This window comes from Rousettus aegyptiacus, unplaced genomic scaffold, assembly GCF_014176215.1.
Source record: "Rousettus aegyptiacus isolate mRouAeg1 unplaced genomic scaffold, mRouAeg1.p scaffold_m13_p_10, whole genome shotgun sequence".
NCBI classification, from domain to species: Eukaryota; Metazoa; Chordata; class Mammalia; order Chiroptera; family Pteropodidae; genus Rousettus; species Rousettus aegyptiacus.
This window is the reverse complement of record NW_023416285.1, coordinates 69,899,064-69,917,696: the sequence shown is the minus strand read 5'-3', so window position 1 is coordinate 69,917,696 and position 18,633 is coordinate 69,899,064. Positions and strand designations below refer to the sequence as shown.

At 31.8% G+C, this 18,633-nt stretch overlaps 1 long non-coding RNA gene across 4 annotated transcripts in view; it reads left to right on the top strand.

The window, feature by feature from the left end:
* The window catches only part of LOC107497262, a 47,123-nt gene that overhangs the window by 11,285 nt on the left and 17,205 nt on the right, over positions 1-18,633 (top strand). Inside the window, exons 2-5 of one of the 4 annotated variants that reach the window (XR_001593778.2) lie at positions 3,723-3,861; positions 9,968-10,031; positions 10,291-10,406; positions 16,776-16,832. This is a non-coding gene — a long non-coding RNA (uncharacterized LOC107497262). Of the gene's footprint in view, positions 1-3,722; positions 3,862-9,608; positions 10,407-16,775; positions 16,833-18,633 lie in introns of those variants that run through there. The other 3 variants (XR_001593776.2, XR_001593777.2, XR_001593775.2) reach the window with 3 other exon arrangements.

Below are 18,633 nucleotides of genomic sequence, written 5' to 3'. Positions count from 1 at the left end.
GAGTAAATCCCTCCCACTAATGTGCAAACAAAAACCAAGGCTCAACTATAACAGGAGAGGAAAACCAACCCACACAAGGGATACACTTGCAGCACCTGGATCAGTTGACCAGGGAGACTGTATAAGGCCACTCTACTAAGACCAGGAGACATAAGAGCTCTACCTAAAATATAGAAAACAAATACAGAGAGGTGGCCAAAATTGGAAGACAAAGAAATATGTACAAAACGAAAGAATAGAACAAAGCTCTAGAAAAAGAACTAAACAAAATAGAGACCAGCAATCTTCCAGATGCAGAGTTCAAAACACTGATTATAAGAATGCTCAGTGATCTCAGAGAAAACTTTGACAAAGAGATAAGAAACATAAAAGTGGAAAAAGAAAAAATAAAAAAAGAACCAGTCAGAAGTTATGAGTACATAACTGAAATAAAGAATACATTAGAGGGAATCAACAATAGTTTAGATGCAGCACAGATTCAAATCAGTAACTTAGAAGATAAAGTAACAAAAAACACCCAATCTAAACAGTAAAAAGAAAAAAAGAATCCAAAAATATAAAGATAGTTTAAAGGGCCTCTAGGACATCAAACATATCAACATTCGTATCATAGAGGTACCAGGAGAAGAACGAGAACAAGGAATTAAAAACCTATTTAAAGAAACAATGACAGAAAATTTTTTTAATCTGGCAAAGAAAATAGACATACAAGCCCAGGAAGCTCAGAGTCCCAAACAAATGAATCCAAAGAGGTCCACACTAAGACACATAATAATTGAAATGCAAAAGCTTAAAGGCAAAGAGAATCCTGAAAGTAGCAATAGAAAAGCAGTTAGTTACCTACAGAAGAGCTCCCCTAAGACTGTCAGTTTCTCAACAGAAACTTTGCAGGTCAGAAGGAATTGGCATAAAATATTCAAAATGATGAAAAGTAAGGACCTACAGCCAAAATTACTTTACCCAGCAAAGCTGTCATTTAGAATCACAGGACAGATAAAGTGTTTCCCAGATTAAAAAAAAAAAAAGAGCTAAAAGTGTTCACCAACACCAAACCAGTATTACAAGACATGTTAGAAGAACTTCATTAAGAAGAAAAAAATGAAAAATATTAATAATAAAATGGCAATAACTGCATATCTATTAACAACTATTTTCAATGTAAATGGGTTAAATGCTGCAATCAAAAGACATAGGATGGCTGAATGGGTAAGAAAACAAGACTCTTACATATACTGCCTATAAGAGTCTCATTTCAGATCTAAAGACACACACAGAATGAAAGTAAAGAGGTGGAAAAAGATAATTCATGAAAATAGAAACAAACAAAACAAAAAGCTGAAGTAGTAATACTTATACCAAGCAAAACAGACTTTTACACAAAGGCTATAACAAGAGACAGAGGAAGATCAGTAATCCCACTTCTGAATATTTATCTGAAGAAACCCAAAACAACACGTGTTCATTGCAGCATCATTTACAGTAGCCAAGATATGGAGGCAATCTGGGTGTCCATCAATGGATGAATAAATAAAGAATAGGTAATAAATTATATATATAAAATATATATTATATATAATATATAATGTATTATATTAATATATTATATTAATATATTATATTATATATATGTAATATATATAATATATTACATATATATTATATTTACATATATAATTATATTATATATTACATATATATAATATATTACATATATATTATATATTACATATATAATATATATAATAATTATATATATATTATCACTCAGCCATAAAAAAGATATAAAATTTTGTCATCTGCAACAACATGGATCATCCTAAAGGATGTTGTGCTGAGTGGAGTAAGGCAGAGAAAGAAAAATGCCTTATGATTTCACTTACATGTGGAATCTAAAGAACTAAAACAAACAAAACAAACCCATAGATACAGAGAATATTTTGATGGTTGCCAAGTGGAAGGGCTGTTGGAGAAATGGGTGGAAGATTTATCAGTGTGATCATAAGTAATATAAATGTCTAATCACCATGTTATACACCTAATATAATATTCTATGTCAACTATAATCAAAAGGATGAAAATATATATTTTTGAAAATATATTTTTTTAAAAAAACAGAAGTCACATCTTTAAAGTGCAGAAGGAAAAAACCATCAACCAAATTTTTACCACGGAAAATACTTTTTAAAACAAAAATAAAATGAAAATATTTTCAGACACACAAATCTGGAAGAATTAATCAGCAGCAGACTTATATTAAAGAAATGTTAAAGAGAATGAAAATGATAAGAGATATCTTTTATTTTCTGTGAAAGGGAATGAAGAGCATAGAAAATGGCAATTATGTAAGTAGAAACTTCTTTTCTACTTCAATTTCTTTAAAGAATTAAAAAATAAAAATTTACTTTGGGCCTTATAATATATAGAGAAGTAAAAGTCATGACAACAATAATACAAAGGCCAGGTAGAGAGAAGTGAAAGTGTACATTTACTATATATAAAGCTGTATGATATCACATGAATATTGGTTGCTCTATATTAAACATATATAATATAAATTCTAAAGCCATCAGTAAACAGAGTTTGCGAATAAAACAAGTCATATCTAATAAGCCAAAAGGTATATTAAATAAAATAAAGTAAAATTAAACAAAAGAAGGCAGAAAAGGAAGAGAAGAACTTATGGGCAAATGGAAAAAATGGTAGATTTAAATTACCATTATTAATAACTACTTTAAGTATACAGTTGATACTCATTATTTTTGGACTGTGTATTTTCAAATTTGTCTACTCACTAACATTTATTTGTAAACTCCAGATCAATATTTGCTGTACTTTCCCAGTCAGCCATGGACTTGTACAAAGCAGTGAAAAATTGAAATGATAAACATGCAAATTCTCAGATGAATTATGACAAGGTGATACTTTGCCTTCTTGTTTCAATCCTCATACTATAAACAAATATCCTTTTCATTGTCTTTTTTTGTGCCACATTTTTGCCTTTTTTGTGCTTTTTTTTTTGGTGATTTTACTATTTAAATGACCCCCAAGCATAATGCTCAAACACTGTGTATTGTTCCCAAACACAAGAAGGCTGTGCCTTACTATGACAGTGAGCATGTTAGATAAGCTTCATTAAGGCATGAGCTGTATTACTTTTAGCTATGAGTTCAATGACAATGAATTAACCATGCATATTTAAAAAGCTGTCTTTAAAAATAAACACACATAAAACAAGGTTATATATTGACTGGCTGATAAACCAGTTATGGCTAGAAGCTCTAGAAATCTAACTATATTTGCCCAAGGAATGGCGCCTACTTCAGTGATTGTGGTGATGTTATATAATGTAACTATCGTGTATGTCAAGAATCAACTGTGAAAGTTTATAACCCAATTAAATGACAGAGATTGTCAGATTGGATAAAAAAACAAGACCCTACTAACTTGCCTACAAGAAACTTGCTTTAAATATAATGACACAGACCCATTTTATACGATCGATTAATCTACAATAACAGAGGCAAGAATATAGATGTTTAAGTGTGTGTATTTTACTCTATGTCAATTCTACTTTATAAAAATGTTTTTGATTAGTATTTAATTAAATTAATTAATTTAACTAAATTTTACTAAATTTTATTAAATTATTTAAATTTAAATAATAATAATAATAATTTATAATAATTGCATTTTAAACTTACTTAGGGTTCACTATTTTGTAGAAATCTTTGATGTGCTTCAACATATTAATTGAAGACTTACAACAACCCCACGAAATAGGAAAATTACAATTCTCATTTTCTGAGTGATAAAACTGAGACACAGAGAAGTTAACTAAACTTGCCCAAAGTCACACTTCAGGTAAGCAGTGTAGCTGAGATTTGATGCCAGGCTGTCTTGTTTTATAGTTTATGTACTTGCCCTCTATGCTGCACTGATCCTTGGAAAGAATTGAATTGCTATGCTGACAAAAGGTCATTTATTATGCATAAAATAAATAAGGTCCTGATTATTATTGCATTTGTTTGCTGAGTTCAACAAGCCTGCACTACCATGTTCCTTGTGTTGGTCCATTTTCTTCCACCATTTCACCATTTTCTCTGCAGAAATATTTTGTTTATATGATGCAAGATAACATTATTTTCATTTTTCATGGAGTCAATTCAGTATGAAATTCACTGTTCTTCTTTTGTAATTAGTATACACCAACTAGGTTAGTAGTATATAGCACTCACAACAATCATAAAAATAATGGCAATCAGAAATAGTGAAATCGCTGGTGTTATTTGATCATAATAATGTAGTCATCCAGAGGATCTAGAGTATGTTTATGCTGATTTTATTATTATCAAACTGAAAACAATTTTTAAAATTTAAAAATTAAGATAGATAGCTTGAGAGCTTCTAGAAATATGTATACCAACATCCTGACATCTGAGAAACTCAGTTGGAGAAACATTATTCTAGACAAGTCTCTTCTTCTTTTTTTAAGTGTCTCACCTTGAAACTTGGCAGTCAAGCACAGTTTTATACAGTTCCAGTTAAATAACTACATTTAAGCCTTCTACCTTGTAAACATGGCTAACTTACTTTCAGCTAAGGTTCAGTTTCTTCACCTATTAAATCTAAATTATAGTGTCTTGCTTCATAGATGTTTCTTTTTAAAATAGAATATACATTTGAAAACATTTTAAATATATTTTTAAGATTGTCATATAATTAAAGAAAATTTCCTTCTTAAACTGACTTCACTTTCTATAACATTCTAATTTGTTGTACTCTATATATTGCCACCTCCACAATGTACTAGCTGAGAAATCTCAGGCAAATCACTCAACTTCTCCTACCTTAGATTCTTCACATGTGAAATAGATATAACAATAGATCTACTTCACAAGATTATCAGAGGGTTCAAAGAGTTAAATCTTGAATATGATATAACTTGCCTGGCCATATAAATCTTCCTACCTTCTAGAAGAATAGGTTGTTTTGCAAGGGCTGTTATCCAGGAATGCACTGTTTTCCTTTCTCTTTGACAAGCTATGTCTTATTTCTTCTCTCCAAAATTTTTCATAAGAATCATATTTCCCATAATCATATCCAATAAGTTTTTCTACTTCTTTAGCAACAGAAATTGGTTAAAATTTACAAAATTGAAAGAGAATGTGGAATTTAATTTTCATTAAATCTAACATGAAAAAAAATAACATAAAATACTGAAAGATTGCTTTTAGAATAAATAAAAAAAAAGAATCATGCCCTGTCATGTTAAGCAAACTATAGTCTTTAATAACCTAAGCAGTAATGTAGAGTAGGTAAAATTTTTAGTTTTCAGAAGTTTTAATAAATTCATTATAACATTACTATAGTTATAGGTAAGATCAAAGTTTGAAGATATTCTTTAATTTTTTTCTTACATTTTTGTCTCCTTAAGCTAAATTTATGTTTGATTTAAAGTGTTTTCTATTCCTTTTTTCAGAGGCTTATAAAGGAATTAGTAGAAGATGGAAGAGTCATCAGTACCTTCTCTAGTTCGGTTTAGTTTTTCCTTAGGATTGTCAAAGTATGCTGAGAATTAGTGGAGATGAACCATCATTGTTTCATAAAATGGTAACATCAGGGCTTTACTAACAATAAGAATACTAACAACAGTATGTTTGTTTATTTATAGTGAACACAGTACATGAACAGCCGTTCTCATGTAATACAACAATCTTATAACGTAAATATACACTATAAAGCACATCTTTTGCAAACGAAGCAACCAAAATTCAATGAAGTTAAATAATTTCTCCAAGATTGTGACAGTGGAGACTAGACTAACATGAATCTTTCAATTATATTTTCAGAACACTTTCCTAGGTTTTTTGTTTTCTTTCTAATTCCTTTCCTATACTCCCTGGCATTGTGTTGACTTTCCAACCCTGAAAGTACATAGGGCCACTTTCGTTAGAGTACTACCTACACTCCTTCTTAAAAGCTTCTTTGGTCTATACAAGCGACAGAATCCACTTTTCTGTAAATATAGTTTAAGATCGACCAACCATTATAGATCTTCCTGCAGTACAGTCCCTCAGTTTAATATCTTACAAATCAAAAGAACATAAAGTCACCCTAAAATTAGAAGACTCACTATCACTTCCCTACCATCAAATGTTTCAGGATCTATACTGTGTCTTATTTATATTCATTTTTTTTTATTTTACAAATATTAATATAATGCTTACCGTGAGCCATGTCATGCTCTAAAGGTTTTACTAGCATTAATTTTTTTTCAATCTCTATAAGTTAATACATTATTATCCTCCTTTTAGGGGTAGGGATGGAGAGGAACTTGCCTAAGGGCATTAGGCTAGTAAGCAGCAGAGCTTTGCATGATAACAACTATAAAGAACAGAATTACAAGGGAACCATAAGTCCAACTGGAAAAAATTCTACAGTCGAGACTGAAATTTGAGCAATTGCAGATGGAAAACTTTACAATAATAGTCTATTAGTTCTAACATTGAAATCAATGAATAACTGTCACTAATACAGGGTCTAAAAGTCTGTATAATAGATTACAAGGCAGTGGAGAAATAGTTCAGTGAAAGAGGAGAACCACATTCATAACATTACCTAGGCTTTACTTATGTGTGTGTAGTACAGATAATCAATTAACTAAACTAAAAATGGAAATTTTTCATTGTCATTGAGTAGCTAAATACGAAACATTTCCTTGAGAGAGCTAGCCTTTTTGTTATTAATCATTTTGTAATCTTAATGTCAGAGTTCAAATAACTCTTTTGGGCATTGTTTTATCAATGAGGTATATATAAATCACATTTACAGTCACTTTGAAAGGTAAGACAAAGTAGTCCTTCATTCTTGCCTAAAACACATCTTACATATAAACAGTACTACCAAAAAAATGACTAAGTTTATTTTTCATTGATAAGTTGTCCCTACTCTTTCAAATCAACAATTGGTGCGAAACTCTCTCAGAGAATTTTTAAAATAACAATAATATTTAACAATTTGAGCACTTAATTTGTGTCAGGCCCTTTTCTAAGAAATTTACATGATTACCTCACTTAATCCCCACAATAACTCTATGAAGTAGATACCATTATTATTTCCATTTTTCATTTGAAGGAACTAAAATTGAGGGAATTTACATAATATGAATTTATGTAATTGCTGGTAAGAGGAACAGCTTTAAATCCCAAAATGTGACTTCAGAACTTTTGCCAGTAACCACTATGATAGAAATGGTTGTCAGAATAATATGATTACAGTTGAATGATTTAGCGTCAGGAAGCTTTGTCCATTCTCCTATCTTAATACTTCAAAAGTCTCTGGAAAATTAATGAATAGCATCTGTAATTAGGAAACCAAAGTGAGAAGCCTTCCAAGTACTCAAAGAAAAGAAATAATACTATCGTGAAAAAACTCCACTAATAAATATAACACAATTCAACCTGATATTAAATGTCCATAGGAGTTATTTTAAAATACTGTTGCCTTATGGCTTGTGATCATTGCCCAAGCAAAGGTAAAATCTTCTGTTAGGTTCTTAGAACCTAACAATAAGTTTTTTGACCAACAATTTCACATTATCAATTTTATGTATGTTCAAAACTCTTAATGAAAATACTAAGATTCTGATAATGTCCAGTTTACAATTAGTTCTGAAATATCCTTTTTGCCTACCATAAATCTGATATTTTAACTCTATCCTCATCGGTACATATGATAGAAGATATTAAAAGTAGCAAATACAGTAGAAAATATGTAGCCTTATTATTAATATTTCTGTAACCAGACACAGTCTGAAGCACTTTGTATATTTAACTCATTTAATCCACCCAACAATCTTTTAAATAAGTAATGTCATTATCATAAAGAAACTATAGTGTTAAGAGGATAAGTATTTTCAAGTTCCCTGACTAGGGAAAATGGTAGAGACTAGATTCAAACAAGATAGTTTGGACAAAAAAACCACGTTTCTAATCACTATGTTATTCCATCGTGAGATAATCCATCTATTTTCTATAACACCATTAGAGCCACAGAGTTATGTTCACTCTTAGGCAACTCATCTCTAGATATTAACTCATTCACTAAACATTTCCTGAGCACCAGTTTTCATAGGCATCATTCAAATTCTAGGAATACAATGATAAATAAGGCAGAAGAATCTTTAAGGAGAAGAGAAAGGCATATAAATTATTAAATGATTAAATACAATAGGAATGCTAAATGCCAACATATAGTATATATAAAAGGGCTGCAGGAGCATAAATAAAAAAAAAAAAACCCACATTGGGAGGATCCAAAAACCCACATTGGGAGGAGACTATTTGAGGAGGAGAAAATGAAGTGAATGCAAAAAAAAAAAAAAAAAAAAAAGGCTGGGGGAGAAGTGAGAATAGTGAATTTAAAAAAACAGAACCAATTACCTTTACACTTACCTTAAAGAAAAAATGGTGATTTAATAATGCTTTTTAACTATGAATAGTTTTATCAATCAGGATCCTTGCCACACATCTGGAAGTGATAACTAAAGCAGTTTAATGAAGGGACTATTTACAAAATTGTGGGGAGGGTTATAGGTACCAACTAGAGAAGAAGAAACATTAGAAACTCTAAAACCAGAAGTTGTTTCCATCTCTAATCTGGAGAGGCGAAGAGATGTTGCTGTCATGAGAAGTCAACAAGAGCGGTAGTGGTGGGAGAGGGTCCAATAGGAACTGTGGCTCTAGGTAGAGGAATGTTGCAACTGTCAAACCACAGCCCCACACATGAGTGGGGAAAATACATACTCTGACCTCATTCTCCTCTCATCCACCAATCTCCTACTGGTACACTCATTAACTGAACAGAGGATAAGGGAGTATATGTGATGCAATCCACAGAAGTCAGAATTCTGTCACCCATAGCAGGGTAAGAAGGGTTAGGTGCTGATGGAGAGTAACTAACACCTGATTATTGCTCAGAAGACACAGAATCTCTGAGGAAGTAGAAAACAAGTAGCAAAAGAAACCTATATTTAGTAAAATAAGTATTTGTTTAGAAAAGCTACATAATTATTGAAATTGGCTACATTACCATGGAAGTGGCAAGGATCTTGAATAAAAGTTTTTAAATACAAAATTCACATCACTTTAACTGAGATCAATTCTCTCTTTTGTAGTACTTCTTTTTAAAATCTTTAAATTAAGGTGACATTTTCATATATTATATGACTTCTGTTTTAGAGAAGACTGTTTTTGATAATTTGACAAGCAAAGATTATTAATTCTACCTCTAAATATTCTCATACCTATTTTCTTCTCTTTTTTCCCACTGTTACTGGTTAGTTCAAGCTTTTATCAACCAAGGCTACTATTTGCCCTGACAACAGTGAACTCCAAATCCCTGAAATGACAGGCTGCTGTTGGCCCAGAGTCCTGACCGTGCTCTCTGAATACAACATAAAGAACATTCAGATAATGGTACCAGGAATTGCACAGAGAAAGATCATTTACTTATCTTTCCAATTTGCATGTGATTTGCAGTAATTTTAACTCTGCAAAATTAGCATTTAATTACCGTTTATTCTTTTTGGCTTCTTTTAGGAGGCCCCATTTATTAAGGTGAGAATTTAGATGAATCTTGTTCTGCTGAATAAGAGAAGTTGGCTTTTATCTTTATGTAAAATTTAAGCATTCAGATAATTCCATTAATCAACACTAATGTTCTTTCTGGCCATATTTAGTTTTAAGTGTTTGGGATCATCGTCCCTTACTAAACTTTCTTTTACATTGCTCTAGACAAAGATTTAAATTGTACAATATTTATTTATTTTTTGTTACATTCACTTATTTGGTGAGCATGTGAAATGAAGCCAATTGTGAAAATTGTCTCTGGTTAAAAAAAAAAAAAAAAGGTAAATGATAGAAAAATAGCAAGTATAATTTCTCTTTCTCTTCTCATAATACCACAGAAAAGGATTTGCAATGTATTAAGGGATCTGGAAAGTGAAGAGTGAAGAATGGAAACAAAGAGTGGTAACTGTAAAGCTCAATTCTCATTATATGTGTGTGTATGTGTATCTTCAGACTTTTCAGATTTATATTTGAACACTTTAAAAATTGATGCTGCATGGAACACATCCATCTGTTCTCTGGACCACTTACAGAACTAAATTTGGAAACTTCATAAGTGTTGTGCTTAATCAAATCTTCCATCAATAAATATTTGAATGTTTAATCTCTGCCCAGTCCTCTTCTGTGTATTTTTTTAAAAAACACAGATGGTCTTTTATAGGTCAAGGAAATCAACTGTCAGGTCCTGACATGGAGACAGAAGCTGAAGCTTAATCTGAATAGAGAACTATTAGAGAAACCCTTGGAGATGACATGGGGTCGTCCATAGGAAAACAGGTATTTCTTCAGTTTCAATTCCTGACATGTTATTGGGCTGCCCAAAAGAAATATCACAAATCTTTGATATTCTTGGAGCTGGGCATAATTTTTGCAGTGTTATAATGCTTTCATTTTATGACCTAGAAATATCTGAAATGGTGTGAATTTTCATTTAGGAATTTGAGTGTTCTTTCAATGTTTCAACATAAGCACATGAAGGAGCCAGGAGCACCTATAACATTGAAAGTGAAATCCAAAGAAATAGAACGAAGAATGAAAAGAGTTTTTCTGTGGATTTCTTCTCCAGAATTCCCCAACCTGTAGCTCTAGACTTCTAGAAATGAGGTAACTTCAGTGAGCTTTGGGGTTGGAAAAGATAGACTTAAGTGTGCAAGTTCTAGTTGGAGATCTGATTATGCTTATGGCATAATCCTAAAGCTAAGAGAAAATATTATTTTATTGTCCAAATTTGTGCCCACTACCGACCATTGATTACAATGCAGTTCTTTAAAAGAGCTACAATCTTGTTCTTATTCAGACAAAGCATGCACTGAAGAAACATGAGAAAAATATACCTAGAATGGTTGGCATTTGTCTCCTAGACATTACTGGGAAGTAATCAGTCTATATACATTCAAAAAGACAAAGACAAAACTCTTGAAAGCAAATTGGTCCTTGTAGCACATTGGGATTTATTATCTAAACTCTAATAAAGAATTCAGGAAAGAATTCATGAAAAGAGAATGTGTATCAAGTTGAAATTATTATAATTATAATCAAGTACTATTAGGAAATCATCCACTATGTTTTAATCATGTACTGGCTTTAGACAAAATTGTACATCAATATAAGATTGTTCTATACACCTAATTGGCTGTTAGATGGATTTACAATTATAATGAAGTAATTCTATCAAATTACATATACTTTCTCCCAGAAATATTATTTTTTACTTTTAAGAATGCGAAGCTATTTAGACTCTGTAAAATAAAAAATGTGCATTATTTTAGAATATACTATTAGAATGGACATTACAAAAATAGAATTCAATATTTATTATATACAACAATTAAAATTATACTGAGAAGTATCTTAATATATATTAGTCTACTCAAGCTACCATAAAAAAAAGAGAAAGAGAGAGAGACTGAATGGCTTAAACAATACCAATTTTTTTCTCATAGTCTGGAGGCTAAAAGTCCAAGATGAATGTATCAGTAGGATTAGTTTCTGGGGAGGCCTCTCTTCTTGGTTTGCACAAGACCTTTTTACTATGTTCTCACAAGGCCTTTTGTGTGTGTGTGTGTGTGCAAAGAGAGAGAGGGAGAGTGATCTCATTTTCTTCTTGTAAATTTACCAATCCTATCAGATTATGGCTCCATTCCTATGATCTCATTTAACTTTAATCACCTCCTTAAAGGCCTTATCTCCAAATAACAGTCACATTGAGGCTTAAGGTTTAAACACATGAATATTAAGGGGACACAATTCACTTCATAATAACATATATAAGAAGAAAGCACATTCCTTTTTTCAGTTATTTAAAAAAATTATTACAGAAAAATACATTACATTTTGAGCTTAGATCTACCCAGTTTATACCCTGTTAATAAGTTAACAAAGAGCTAAAGGAAGTTTATTGATTTAGGTAGTCCTATGGGAGCACTGTGGAAATAATGATAACCTAAAATAATACCTTTTAGTTGTGAGATAATTCACCAATACTTTCCTAATGGAATGCAAGTTAATGCACCCATCTGAGCATATGTATTCTATGTACATAATTTATTTCTGTGATATTTTTGCTTTAAAAATATGATATAACAAATGGAATTAAACATCCTGGATATAATTCATTGAGACACCCAATAAGCTTTTTTAATCTTTAATATTCTTATATTTTGATTTAATAAGATCCTCCTTCAAAGTCCAATAGCAATAAGTAGAAACACTTGAATACAGATCTTTTAGAATTTCTTTTTCTCTTCCTTCCACATGAGAGTACTAAATGATTTATGATTCTGAATAATGTTTATTATTTTTGTTATTATTTTTTATGATCTAAAAAGCTGAAAGAAAGAAATGGTTTGGGTAATTCATGGTAAGATGATGTTTATCAACTTTCACATTGAAAAGCATCTTTTGTTTATATGAAGAAAGACGAAGCATCTCAATAGCTCCATTGTGAAAAGGGTAACAGAAAATTGTGGAAAGTAAAGTGAAATAGAACAGTATGAATTATTATTTGCCTCCCTAGGATGTGTCAAGCAGCAGAATGAAATGTGCTACTGATTATTAAACAATATACTCTGAGTAGCCTCTAGTCAAGTTGCAACTATGTGACAGCCAATGTAAAAGTGGACTTTTGATCATTTTTATTTCATTTAATTTTTATAACCTTATGCATACCTATCAGAATTTGCCCCCTTTTTTAATAAACGAGGAAGCAGAAACTCAGAGAGGTGAGTCAGCCTAACCAAGCTTACATAGTTGGTGTTTAGGTCAGAATTCATACCTAAAACTACTTTCTGTGTCCACATATGTTATAAAAATAGTAAGTCTAAGGGTCTTTTTCCCTCCAAGTGATGTGAATAGAAAAATCACATAAATGAAGTACGATAAGCTCTGGGAACACTTGGCCAAATCTGATTGCTTATGTTTGGATTGCCTTTAGTCTGATTGCCTTTGCATTATCTTGAACCAGGCCCCCTATATGTACAACCCTCATTCTTACTTTTTTGCTCTTCTTTATTTTTTTAAACCATCTTAGAATTCTTTTTATTTATTCGACCTACCCAATCCCTCCAATTTGTTAAGAAGCAGCTAAAGTCTAATATTTCTAAAGAACTTTTGTCAAGTATTTTAACCAAATTATCTTTACCAAGATCTTAACTCTTAATAATAAACTAACTTGTATTCTCTTTTATTCAATTGTTCAAACTAAAAGCATTTTGGTCCTTCTACAGCAAACTTTCAGTACATAGAAAATACTCAAAATCAGTTATTTAATTAATAAATTATGAGATCAAATACGTTTTTTAAATTATGTATATGATAATTAGTCCATTTGTTAGAGTAAGAAGTCAAAAGTACACATATATTCCAGTCAAATCAATATGTTTTGCACAAAACTAAACTCTATTCAAACTCTGAAGACATTTTTATTTCCAAACTCCAAACAGCCATTTCAGATTAGAGACTATAGACTCCTCATTCACTCAAACAAAAATTGAGCAACTTCCGTCTTGAGATCAGTTTAAGGCACTGATGATACAGAGATGAATCATATCTAGTTCCTGTTTGAACAAATGCAGCCATATAGTAGAGGAGACAGAATTGTATGGATACATAAGTTAAATATTCAGTGAATTCGATGATTTTATATGGACCTGGAAATAAATAGCTATGTTGCCAGAGGAAAAACAGCCAGTGGGACATCTAGAGGTCACATTAACTGGCATTAACTTGATAAAATAGACACAATAAAGTTTTTTTATTAAGTAGCTGAAAAACTTGGTCTGGAGAACTATAAAAGGATGCTGAGTCTTGGGAACACATTTCCACCAAGGAAGTCCTCTACAGAGTGATACTTGTATGTTAATTTATAATGAAAAACAAAATAAACAGATACCCAGTTCTATGGCCCACTTATTCTTTCTCTGTAAGATATGGGAGCCAAATTGTAATTAGGTTTTTGGTGAGTGTTGAATCAAATTAACTAGGTCTGTAATTATTAGCATGTGACCTTGGAAAATACTTCCTGTCTCAGTTCATATACCTTAAAAACAATGATAACAATACCTACCTTTAGCATCATTGTGAGAGCTGATACATGTAAGATGAGTTAATACATGTAAAATGCTTACAACAATTTCTTGTTCAAGTAGATAATAAGATATGATAATAAGATAATATTATTTAAACATTTAATGACATGATTTATAACAGCCTGATGTATATAATACACAGCACAGATACAGTAACCAAGAGATTGGACCTATTTATTAATTTTGGATTTATTTATTCAATCACTTATTTCTCAATATCTATAGAGCACCTAACATAAGTCATTCACTGTACTTGGCATTAATGATATGACAGTAAACCAATAAAACTGATGCCTTTTCTTAACGAACTTACATTCTAATAAGAAATTTATCAAGTAATTACAATAAGATATGATGCTATTATTGTTTGAGGTGGGTGGGGGAAAGAATTTACTTCTTACCCTAGATACTTTCTTTCATGTGGAGGGAACTTCGTGAGCATAACCTCTTGGATTTTCTTTGTCTCCTCATTCATTTGTCTCCTGGAGAGGAGTAGTAAATTTTCTAAAAGGTGAATTTAGGATTAAATATTGGGTATGTGTGACCCCCAGTTCCTTTACCTTTTCTCACTTGCTCATCTACCTAAAAAGAGCATGTGCTCTCATCTGCCGTATGGTAAGAGGGGCCTGTGCTCAACAATCCAATATTGCCAGTGACTGTATAGATAGTCCCAATTCTGAAGTCCAGGTTAGAAAGTTCACTCAATGGCAAATATAAGCTGCATTCTCCAATGTAACTTTATTAGCAATAGAGGTTATTACTCTGCCATAATCTTTTATTTAATTTTCATTTGATCCAGAACTCAAGAAGGGAAGAGAAAGCTATTTGTTAGATAACTTGGATGCCAAATAGTTATGACACAGGGAAAGCAACATATATATGAGGTCTTAAATCTAATCTAAAGAGAAAGAAAAGGCTCACCAAAAGAAAGAATGGTCGGATAAAAGTTGGCGAATCAAAGAGAGGAGATGTGTCTGGGACACAGCGAGCCCTTTCTTGTCTTCTCCTAGATGGGCACTGTCTATGGCTCTTTCTACTGCCCTTTATCTATGTTGACATATTCTCTTTTTAAACATATTAAATACATTTCTACTCTTCAAGTTCTTTAGAAATGTCAAAATAGCCAGCTTTCGTCTTAGGTTATATTCTTACTCTTTGTTAGAGAAAAGCCTTCAATAATCCTTTTTAAATTATTGCCATTTACAAGGTATTTTTGCATCATTTATTAATAATAATAGCTACAATTATTGAGTAATTACTGTCTGTTGGAGACCATACAAAGAACTTTATATACTTGATCTCATTTGATCTTTACAAAGCTCTAATAGGAATGATATTTCTATGCCCATATGCAGATAAGGCAGAAGAGGCTAAGTAACTTGTCCTCAGCTCACATAGCTAGTAAGTAGCAACATACAACAAAATTTAGTTCCATTGTCTTTAACTATAATGTCTATATTTCTGTCCAATAACAGTTTACTTACTGAAAAGCTATTGTTATTTCTAAATTTTATATTTTTACTGCTGACTAACCTAATCATGTGAACAAACTTCTACAACAAAACAATGTAAACAAAATTCTATAGGACGTCAGCAAAGAAAGAAGCATTGCCATACATCTAATCCCTTCCACTGGCAAACCAATCGAACTACAAGATCATTGGATGCAGGGTAAAATCTGTGGTCTTTTTAAAGAACATTATATATATATATTTTCTTTTTGATTCACTAAAACTCAAACAGAATTAGCTTTAATGAGGTATGACATGATATTGGAAATATATTTGCACATATGCCAATGTACAATGTGATGCCTAAATAAATACGTTTCTTCCTGAGACTTTTTCATGAACAATTTTAAACCACAGAAATATATGCTTTGAATTAATTAGAATCAACAAAAATTTACTAAGTACTAACAATATGCAAAGCATTATGCCAGGAACAATGGAGAATACAAATTCTATCTTCAAGAATATCACAATTCTTTACATTGTGATTTCTTAGTCTCATTTCTATTCAAAGATGCAATTTTATAATTTTCTAAGTGAGCTTCCTGTTTTCCTTTTCCTATTTGTTTTGTTGGCCAATATAAATGAAGGATGGGCTCCTTCATAAATCATATTTTTATTGCTTTGCACCATAGCAAAGAAAAAAAGACAGGTGAATAAGAGGGTTTTTTTTCTTTTTCTAACTAAAATTTTAAATAGCACCTAAAACACTGTCATCATAAAAATAATTGATTGTGTTGTTGATGCCAGCATTTATTTCCTTGGCACTTCATTTGACTGAAAGCATTACAATGAATGAGAGACTTTACCCATCCTAAATATCACAAATGGGATGGCAAATATTCCTTTATATTCTAAAGTCTTTCTGAGGTATATGCCGTTATCTGCTCCAAATTAACCATGCCATTAAGACAATTGACATACAACCTTCTCTCCAGAGGCAGAGAGCTTAGAATGAAAGAGAGCCTGCTTAGGAAAAATCCCTCCTAGTAGAAAGCAGAATTTGTAAAACGATGTCTCCCTTCTAATAACCACTTATCTTTTTACAGAGGTAACTTATTGTAAGTTTCCGGAATTCAGAATAGAAGTGTGCTTTATACTTCTTGGTAAGTTACATTATAGTCAAGATATATATCCTAAAAGTGTTAAATGAAAATCACTTCATACATTGATTGATTCTGTGTGTCCTTATGGCCTCAATCTTCCATATTTCAATCTACATGGATAAGATGTTAATTAAAGACAAAAATACAACTCATAAGGATGATTTACAGAGAATGAGAAATAGAAGAAGAATTAAGAAAGTCTTTTTACCAGTACATTGACTCTAGTTAGGAGAGTGAAAAATAAAGAATGGCTTTCTCTATCAGCTTGTCTTTCTGTAATTACAACACTCACTTTCAAGAATTGTCTAGATATTAAAGTGGTAAAACTAAAATCAATCTAATTATCCACAGTGAACCTTCCTTCCATCAATTTCCATTACAGAGGAAACAAAATTGGCCATTACTTCCCACTTTAGTATTAATGTTGGCTGCAGCCCCACTGAGAGGTACTTAGATGCACACCATTTGTTAGAAATCTGAAAGTGATTCCTTTGACTATTAGCACATGCATAGCGAGATAAAAAGACAGAGAGCAATTACTAATTTATTTTTTTTTTTAACCAATAGGTACTGGGATTAATCTTGAAACTATAAACATGTATAAAATGTTATTTCATTATTCAAGGAATTCAGATCTGGGTTCAGGAGAGAAACACATAAATAGATAATAATAAATAAATGTGATACAATCGATCATAGAGAGATTCAGACAACACTGAGAACCATAACTAGACAAATCAGGATTCTGTAAAAGATAAGGAGAGTGATATTGGTCAGGGGTGTGGCTGAGCTGTTTCTTGGGAAAAATTGGAGGGTGGAAGAGAGCATTTCCTCTAGAAGGAAAGACTTAAACCAAAAAATAGAGGTGAGAAATACTAGAAATTTAATGTGGAAAAACAAGCAATTTGCATTCTGTAAGCCAGGCAGAGACTGCCGGTCAAAGGGGCAATGAGGCAATAAAGAATACTTTGTGTTTCATTTTAAAAAACAGAAGTTTTACCTAATAGGAGATGGGGGAGTCCAAATGTTTATAAGCAATGGAGCTATACTGTAAGATCTGTGTGCTGGATTGTTCCACTGACTTTCCAAATCCATTTTCCACCTTTCTCAATTCTATGCTCTGCCCTGGAGACTAACCAGTATAAACTGCATCAAGGGATTATCATGCCTTCTGATTTAGAGTTGGATTTGGTCAATAGCAACCCCAGTTAGGAGATCAGAGGGAGAGTGGGAATGAAGACAGGGTGTTTATCTGGTATGAACTAGACACACCTTGGCTTGGGGTGTCCCTCAATTAATCAAAGGTCTCTACTTTTTCAAATTAGTCAGCTCTACCAAATTAATTCTTTCAGATGCAATAACCATTCCCTCATCTCATCCCATGAAGCCTATAGGTGATAACTACTTGACCAGATTATTATACCATCAGTCGTGATCAGTTTTTCCACACCAAAACCTGTGGAAATTGTCTCTTTGTGAAAAAGCTTCCTAGAATTACCTTATTTTGAAAATGTCTATTGTTTCCTGTTGGATCCTGAGCTGAAATACTTTGCCTTTAGAAAAGCCAAACTGGAGACTGTAGAGGAGATGGTTATAAAATAAGAGAGAAAAGGTGACCCAGCTGAGATGTGGTACAGGACTAAACTGTATCAGTGACAGATGAATCAGAGAAGAAAGGGTTTTTGAGAAATAATTCAAAGTAAAATCTGTTGAATGTATTGAAAGATTGGTTGGAGAGAGGGGTAAAGCAGAGGGGAAAATCAAGTATCATTTCTAGTTTTTTAAACTTTTTAACTTTAAT